Source organism: Papio anubis, chromosome 1, assembly GCF_008728515.1.
Source record: "Papio anubis isolate 15944 chromosome 1, Panubis1.0, whole genome shotgun sequence".
Classification (NCBI taxonomy): domain Eukaryota; kingdom Metazoa; phylum Chordata; class Mammalia; order Primates; family Cercopithecidae; genus Papio; species Papio anubis.
In genome coordinates, this window is record NC_044976.1 from 211049853 (window position 1) to 211059473 (window position 9621).

The window sequence follows — 9621 nt, forward strand, 5'->3', positions numbered from 1 at the left end:
TTTTATGTCTATACCTAGAAATCGTAAAAAAAAAAAAAAAAAGGACAATCTTTATGGCTCAGGACTAATCCAGGGGTGGGAGTTACTATGCCAAATCAGACAGGGTACCATGTTTGCATTACCAAGTCCACAGCTATTAATTTTCTTCTGATTTCTCTTCCATTTTTGCAGTACTCCCATTCAGTCAATCACTAAGTCAGGCTAATTTATCTCAACAGTTCTCAAATCTGTCCTTTGCTGTCCTGACTACTATTGCCCTAATTCAGACTCTCACCATCTCTTGTCAAACTATTTTAATAGCCTTCTGTCAGATCACCCTTCTCCATTCTTGCCTCTCCTTGATTCGTCTTCCATACAGACGCAAAGAAAAGCAAATGCAATCTGTTTCCTTATTTAATACCATTAGGTGCTTCTCCACTAGGATAAAGTAGTCAGAATTCCTTAGAATGGCATACAAAGCCCTCCAAGATCTTCCAGAGCTATCTACTGATGACCCTGTATGACCAAAACTAATCCATTTGCTTTTCCTCAAACCCTGTTTCCAGTTAAACGAATTACATACATTCAGATACCAAAGCTGAAATTTTAGACATTCTCGATTCCTTTCCCTCTCTACCTAACTTGTAGACATTTTCTAGATCCTGTATTTCTGTCTTTAAATTGTTCTCTGCCTCTTTCATTCCCTTCGTTCTGCCCTCTCCAGGCCTTATTACATTCTTCCTCGTTGCCAGTCACTTGCCTCCAGTATCCACACCTTTCTCCCAGCCTCCTCTCCCCTGTCACCAGGCTAACCTTTGAAACATGTCTTATCAAGAAAAACCTTCCATAGTACCTCATCCACTGAATAAAAGTCCTCAAATCTTAGCAAGTTATTCAAGGTTACAGACACTGTGGACCCTCTTCGACCCGTCCTACCTCTCCACGCCAGGCCAGGCACTCCACGCTCCCGACACTGTGGACCCTCTTCCACCTGTCGTGCCTCCCCATGCCAGGTCCGGCACTCCATGCTCCTGCCATGCAGACTGTGTCCTCAATGCCTCCATGCCTGTTTCTGCTATTCTTCCTACACGGAGTGTTGTTCCTCGTATCAGCCCACGGAAATCCTTCTCAACCACCAGGGCTAAGCAGAAACACCTTTTCTTTTTTGAAGCATTCCTAGATTTTCCTAGTAGGACTACTCTGTTTATATACTGTAGAAATGATCACAGCCTGATTAATATAGTGGTTAATTGTGCATCAATGTCAGGCCCAATAGCTTGAGCGTTTCAGTACTCACAGATTCTAACTTTCAGAGAGTTACTGAGCCTTATTTCTCATCTACATATGGAAACGTTAATACCTACCTCACAGAGTTGCTTTAAAAATGGAGACAAAATGTGTGAAGAAATCAGCACAGTTCCTGGCACATAAACAGTTACTAGTGTTCCTGGACTTCACCAGACACCTCCAAAGGCACCACATCACATCTCAGTATAGCATGTGCACTAAGCTTAGGGGTGATGGAATCAAACTGCCTGGGTTTGAAGCCCACTTCTACCACTTACCAGCTGTGTGATCTTGGTCAAGCTCTTGGTCTTCACATTGTTTACCCGTCTGCAAAATGGGGATAATAAAATACCTACCCAACTGGGTTTTCATGAGGATAACATAAAATAAATATAGCAACCAAGGAGAACAGTACTTGGCATCCAGTTAGTGCTAAGTGTTAGTTACAATTTCATCTCTGCATCCCAGAGTCTAGCACAGAAACTGGGACATGGTTCTTGCTCAACAAATATTACATTGTATTGAACCCTATGCTTCACTTGGCAGTGTCTAGTTAAAGTTCTTACCTGCGTTAAGCATACTGACTCATTCCATTGCAATTAAGTATTTTCTATAGTTAATACCCATCTACAAAATGCCAAGCTGCTGCCTATCTCATTGCTTGGTGAACTACCAGTGAGTGCAAACGTGTGTACAATTATGGATGGTTTGTTTAGTCTTGAATAGGCTTCCCTGAAGCCATAATATTGTTATATACGTGTAATTTGATTAATATGCCAATAGTCTGTCAGGTGAATAGCACACCTTCCAAAAACAGTATGCTAAAATGTTTTTACATTGATTTTGAGGTAGTTGCCATGCATAGAAAGACTGCTTCTCATTTCTACTAATATAATTGCCTTGCAGAGGAACTGTATTTCTGGATAAAAGTATTTTAAAAATACCAAAATTTGCAAATTTCTAACCTATACCAAACTGGGGCAGGATGAAAAATATTCTCTAATTCTCCGACTTTTGTTTTGGAATCTGTGTTATAATAAACCACCAGAAGGAAGCCACTGTGGATTGGTGAGGGAAGGGAGTGGGGACCTGGGGGACCTATATGGGAGCAGCAAAGACAGCAGTTTCCATCAACAATGACCCTGTTGAAGAAGCACTGATAGGGGTCAGAAAACCTAAGGAGGAAAGCAGACTCCTTATGAATAATCAACACTTGCTCTAGTGCAGTTTTTCTCAACTTGGCACTTATCGATATTTGGGGCTGGATAGTTCTTTGTTATGAGGGAGCTGACCTGCACATTGCAGAATGTTGAACAACACCCCTGCCCTCTACCCACTAAATGCCAGTAGCATCTGATTCCCAGACATGAAAACCAGAATGTCTCCAGACTTTGCCAATAAAAGGCCAAACACTCTCGTATGAGAATCACTGCCTTAATGGAAGAAAATTAGCAAAATCATTTAGATGGAACCTCTTATATTTAAATGTGCACTATTTTTAAGTAGCTTTATTGACTCATATAGACTTACCCTAAAACTAATGATCTGTACTAATAATACAAGAAGCCAGGACTATGATTGCAATATATTTTACCAGAGATGGGTCCTAGCAGTCCTCTGTTCCTCAGGTCGGAACCTAGAAGAGTGTGAAGGCAAGAGGATGACACAGAAGAAAAGAGCCACTGGAAACTGCTAGCTGGTCTTTCAATTAGCAAATCGTTTTGGAGATACCTGTGATATATAGGCAATTGCAGGGAATGCAGAGGTACCATACACATAGACTTTGTTTGAAAGGAGATTACAATCTCCTGACAAACTATTTCCAGTGCAATTCTCATCTTTTGCTTTTTTACTTTTAGTATCTGGTTGGTACTTACATTTCAACAGCAGGGCCATTACAAATAATGTTATGTAGTTATAAAATGAGAACAGAACAATGTACAGCTCGTTTCTCCACAATACTTCGCTTGAATCATTTTAGGAAATTAACTGTATTATTAATTGCCTAAAAACAAGACTCCAAGCACCTTCTCAGCCAGTACATTCCCCCAAATGTTTCCTTTATAGTTGGTAAAATACTGCAATGGTTACACAAGCTTTAACTGTAAATTTAACTTACAAATACAGTAAAATTAACTTAATGATAAAAAATAAAGTTTCCCCATACTGGGTAATACTTATTTTTATGTCAGAGATGAATAAGCAACAGATAGAAGTCTCAAATGAGCAGAAATAGAGAACTCAAGGGCTTTAATTATATGATGTGTAATAAAAAGAACTGGCATAAAACACACTGTACTAGTATCCTCAAGGATTATTTAAAACTATAAAATGCCTACATATGTATCTCTTTCTGACTGAATTATAATCAGGTATTCATCTTCCTGCTACACTCTGTCAACCCTGCACCTCTGAATCCAGTCACTCCTCTGATATGTATGCCTTTATTATTAAATAGCTGTCCAGAGTGTATTAGAATTAAATATATATTTAGCAACAAGCAAATGCCAGGAATCATAGGACATCAGCAGGGACCAATGAAGGTATTATATATAAAGATTTTAAGCTCTTGACATATCAGAATAAAGAAACTGTTTTTCTGATTTCAGGAGTGAACTTAGTAACTCCCTTCTCCTCTCTCAATCACAGTTGGCCCATTTGATTATAATTATACAAATTGTAATTTATAGGATTATTTTGCTATCTGTTGAAAAGTCAATCTATTCTAAAGTTCCAGAAGCCGCCACTTTTTAAATAGTGCTTTATGTGTTATATATTCTTACATGTAATAAATCACTCTTGAGATGCAAGCAAAGCAAAACCGTAGCATTTCATTTCCCATTAATGGGTCTAAATACAAAGTAGGAGAGTCCAGGTAAGTCACTTCACTCCTCCAGGTTTTATCTACCAAAAAAACTGGTACAAATACCTGCCCTTTCTTACCTTACACGGTTGTCCTGAGGATCACATAAGAAAATGTAGTTGTCAGGAAGAAAGCACACCCACAAATGCTGGAGCAGAACTGTGGTCATATATTTTTGTTATAGCCAAATTCTTTCAGGTGAATCACTCAGCTTCTGTACTGTTCGTGCCTTACAGAAAGCTGGAAGTACTGTGGCCCCTGCTGTTGAAATGTGAATACATCTGGTTGTTGGTTAAAACGAAATGAACTACACTACAAATGCCTCTTTATAATGGAGGTAAAAATACTAAAATAAAAATCTGAAAATCTTCAGAGGAAGCAGCTACCTCCATGCAATAGGAGCATGACTTTCACTTAATCCATCGAGATGAAGGCAAATAAAATTAATCTTAATCAGAATTTCTTGGTATTGAAACTTTATGATCTAATTTCTTTATACTTCCTCTCCCTAAGCCCTTGATGTCCTGGGCTCCTGGATTCAATCCCCTGGAGTTCGTCTTGGCTCCTTCTCCAGGAAAGAGAAAAAATTTCCGATTAATCTGAAAAACTTAACTCACTGAATGTCATCCGAAATAGATTTCGGAGAGTGTTAAATGATTCGGCTTTTAACCTTTAAGCCACCTGTTTTCAACTGTGTAGTAAGTTTTGGCACCTTTTAAAAGGGATGCCATGCGCAAGGCAGAGACTTCTGTTCTGTTTTTTCTTTTGCCAGGAAACAGGAAGTGCTAGTTACAGTGGGGAGTGAGATAGGTAAAAAATGTCTTAAATGCTCATTAAGGTAAAATGACCTTACCTTAAAGTAAACATTCCAACAGAATGTTTGTCAGGTACAGAGCACTTATTTTTATATTTCTAATTTCCCAGAATAATGCCAATTCATAACCCCCAGTAGGTGTTCAATGGATGTTTATTAAATTAAATCACCTTGATTTGGATCTCTCAGGCTGACTGGAAGAAAGGGTCTGTCACATCCTCAGTCCCCTGAGATCTGGCCTTCGCACAGGTCTCTCTGCAAACAAGGTTTGGTCACATCTACGAATCCGTGGCTTTTAAGATTCCCAAGTGACATGTCTGCATTTAGGGGCATATTTTAATTAGTATATGATGTCTTCATGCCTATGTCCTAGAATGTATTACTAATATTTCTATTACTATTCCTCAATGGTGATCAACTAAGAAAAAATAAATTATGAAGTCCATCTTGACCAAGAATTCCCTCCCACCAAGATTTGTAAAACTTTCTGCCACACATATTTGAAGATGATCTTTTTTAACACCTAGAAACGTATATTTTAACTTAAAATAGAATTTCAGAAACTTCTAAGAAATCAGTAATTTTCTCACCAGTTCAGTAAACCACTTTACCAATTAATCTTTTATTTTTTATTGCATACATCAATATTTAACAGAAGAAAAATAAAGAACCCCTAATGTTAAACTGAAGTGAATTACATGTTATCTTCTGGTTCTTTTCAATGTAGACCTAAATTTTCACACATATCAGTAAACATAATTTATGTTCTTATTAACATTTTTCAATCTCACACTTTTTTGCATACAATTTTACATATATCAATATTATTTAATGGCTATATAACATTCTGTGATAGCACTAGCAATACACCCAAATTTACTTAACCATTTCCCAGTTGTTGGGCTTTTTCCCCCTTAAAGTTATCTGAGTGAGGCCGGGCGCGGTGGCTCACGCCTGTAATCCCAGCACTTTGGGAGGCAGAGGTGGGAGGATCACAGGGTCAGGAGATCGAGACTATCCTGGCCAACACGGTGAAACCCCATCTCTACTAAAAATACAAAAAATTAGCCAGGCGAGGTGGCGGCAGCTGTAGTCCCAGCTACTCGGGAGGCTGAGGCAGGAGAATGGCGTGAACCCGGAAGGCAGAGCTTGCAGTGAGCCGAGATCACGCCACTGCACTCTTGCCAGGGTGAGAGAGCAAGACTCTGTCTCAAAACAAACAAACAAACAAAAAACGGTTATCTGACTGGAATTGCTAGAAACCTTTGTACAAATAGCTTTTCTTTCTTTTAAATATTTTCCCAGGCATATGCCACTCAAAGTGAGTATGTCAAAAGATAGATCGGTTATAAAGCCCTTTTTATATTATAGTCTTCTACATAGTTCTCTTAAAAGGCTACTAATATACAATGCTGCTGCTATGAGGACACATGCAATTAAAACAATTTTGCTAATACAATAGCATGAACTAAGTCAAAGTTGCATTTTTAATATTAAGAAATTTGAATACCATTCAAAGAATTGATTTTTTGTATCATGTATACATGATCTCTTTATAAATTTGCCTAAAAGTACAAACCCTTATGGATATGTATATAGTTTTACAAAAATTGAGTGCACCCATGTGTATAATGCAAATAGCTTCTTTTAAATTTCATCTTGTTTTGTCTTTTTCCTATTTACTACACATCTAAAATTTTTTCTCTTAGTTCATCTACCTTATCAATTGCCATGAAGTTCCTTTGTACCACTATTGGTGTGAGACTCATAGTCTTTATTTTTCTTTTTATACTTAACATTTAATTTATTTGGAATATCATACGTAAAGTGGATCTAATCTTTCCACACTGGCATCTAGCTAGTCTTTTCACCAGCAGTTATTAATATTTCTTTCTTTCCATTGGTTTATTAGTTTTAGTTAAACTTTATTCTTGGCACCACAGAATATTCAGAAAGGTTGCTTAATAGCATGTTTTAAGGATTTGGAGGCAAGACTCCCATTTTTTCCCCCTAAATTAAAAAAACTTACATCTTTGCTTGCTTTCCTAAATAATTTATTACAATTATGACACATTACACACAGCAACCAGTTGGAATGTTAAATGAACTGTAGTAAATTTCATACTAATGTCACATATTGGCATTCCTTTGGATGTAGCTTTGTATTTTAATACACACTATCTAACTTAATCCTCACAATAATTCTGTGAAGTATTTCTATTCTGTAGATGGTGAAATAGATACTAAGAGTGACTTTCCCAAGAGTATACAACTGCTAAGTAGTGAAATGAGAACTGTAATTCTGGTTTTCAAAAAACTCCCCATCTCCCCATGTACTACTTTTCCATTATACCAGCATGGCTCCCATAGGAGTTTGCTCATTTTTAAAAATATAGCTCCTTAAATTTGCTTCTATTTAGGCATCTTTCTTAATTTATCTCAATGTAGTTATATAACTTTCTTTAAAAGTCTCATATATATTAATAACCAAACACTTTTTAAGTTGTAGTTTGTCACTGTTGAGATGTAGAAATGATATTTTTAAAAATTTTATATCCTGCAACTTCTTGAATTAGTCTTATTGTGAGTATATTTCTATAAGTTTAAGCAGTTGTAAAGCCATGTTAATAGAAAATATTTACGCTACTTTCCTTCCTTATCTTCCTCATTTTGTGAATGCTGGCTTTTACTGCAATGACAGGTTTCTTTAACCATATATAAAAATGGTGCCAACACTGTTTACATTCCACCTGAGGAATGTTTGTTTTCCCAGTAGGAATAGTAGTAGTTCTTGGTTTAAGTACTTAACAGACTCCAAGAAGTCTATGAAATCATTGCCAGAAATAATTGAATCAAGGGTGAATGATTAATTTTTGAAAAGTTATCTGTAGTTAATACTTTGGATTTTTACCATGTGTTCTGTTGATGCTGATTTAATGGCTGTTCTGCTGAACACCAGCCTTATAATCCTGAGTGATAGTAAATTATTTGCTCTATTGTTTGCCAATATTTCATTCTGCATTTTGCATGTTGAGAATAAAATCCTTCTAAAAATGTCTTTTAGTATTGAGAACATATTTGCCTCAAAAGACAATCTGAAGCATACTGTCTTTCATGATAGATGGATAGACATTATTTAAACATTTTTAAAAGTTCACCAGCAGGCCAGGCGCGGTGGCTCAAGCCTGTAATCCCAGCACTTTGGGAGGCCGAGACGGGCGGATCACAAGGTCAGGAGATCGAGACCATCCTGCCTAACCCGGTGAAACCCCGTCTCTACTAAAAAATACAAAAAACTAGCCGGGCGAGGTGGCAGGTGCCTGTAGTCCCAGCTACTCCGGAGGCTGAGGCAGGAGAATGGCATTAACCCGGGACGGAGCTTGCAATGAGCTGAGATCCGGCCACTGCACTCCAGCCTGGGGGACAGAGCAAGACTCCGTCTCAAAAAAAAAAAAAAAAAAGTTCACCAGCAAGTCCATTAGGGTCAAAATCCAACCTGTCAGAAAATTATACTGAGTTATAATATCCCCTAAATTTTTAAATGTTTTTATTGGTATAACTTCTCATTTCCCATTTATTTTGTATTCAGTAAGAAGTATATTCATTTTCTTCATGTTTAAATCAACCTTTATTTTGGACTAATTTTTCCTATTTCTATTATATTCAGCTATACCATCTTTTGCAACTTCTCATTGTTCCTTTCCTCAATTTCTTATGAATAATTTGTGATACTGAAAATCTTTTCGGTAGATCTGGAATACCTTCACCGTCATTTTATTTATCATCTTATGTATTTCTCATTTTAATTACTATTTTATAGGTCTATTTCAAGTATTTCAGTTGTTTTGATAGATTTAAACTTCAGGATAAAATTTAAATATGACTTTACTATATTTTAAAAGTCAATACAATCCATGACTTTGCTACTTTAAGTAAGTTGTCAATTACTTAAATCTGTCTGGTCTCATTTTCTTCACATATAGAGGAGCAAAAAATGAGTGTATTCCGAACAAATTTTGGCCTGGTAATATTTTTTGTAACACGATCTTCAGATCAAGAGATGTGTTACTGAAGAACATTTTCTCAAACCTTAGCCAAATTCTGCTTCAATGAGATCCATGCTCTAAAATACATTTGTTTAGTTCATCTTAATCTTCACATTTCTCCGATTCAATAAGCTGCAGGACCAGTGTGTGCTTTTCCACCCCGGCAATGCTCGACTAATTTTCGTGGGCACTTTTTCTTTCTCCTGTAGTGCCTACACTCTTCTAACAGTGAATGTCAGTAGAAAGATCAAAGGTTTTAGAATCACAAAAGACTGGGTCCCCATGTTGGCTCTTCCACATACCAGATTCTGAGCAAATTACTAATAATTCTCTATTTCTTCTTTGAAGGTGATATGGTTTGGCTGTGTCCCCACTCAAATCTCATCTTGAATTGCAGCTCCTATAATTCCCACGTATTGTGGGAGGAAACTTGTGGGAGATAACTGAATCATGGGGTTGTTTCCCCCATACTGTTCTCATGGTAGTAAATAAGTCTCACGGTATCTGATGGTTTTAAAAGGGGTTTCCCTTTTCATTTAGTTCTCATTCTCTCTTGTCCACTGCCATGTAAGACATGCCTTTCACCTTCCACCATGATTGTGAGGTCTCCCCAGCCACATGGAACTGTGAGT

The 9621-nt window shown here is 37.1% G+C and overlaps 1 protein-coding gene across 1 annotated transcript in view; it reads right to left on the reverse strand.

The window, feature by feature from the left end:
• The window catches only part of OPN3 (opsin 3), a 47113-nt gene that overhangs the window by 29406 nt on the left and 8086 nt on the right, over positions 1-9621 (reverse strand). The gene's annotated exons all lie outside the window — the stretch shown is intronic.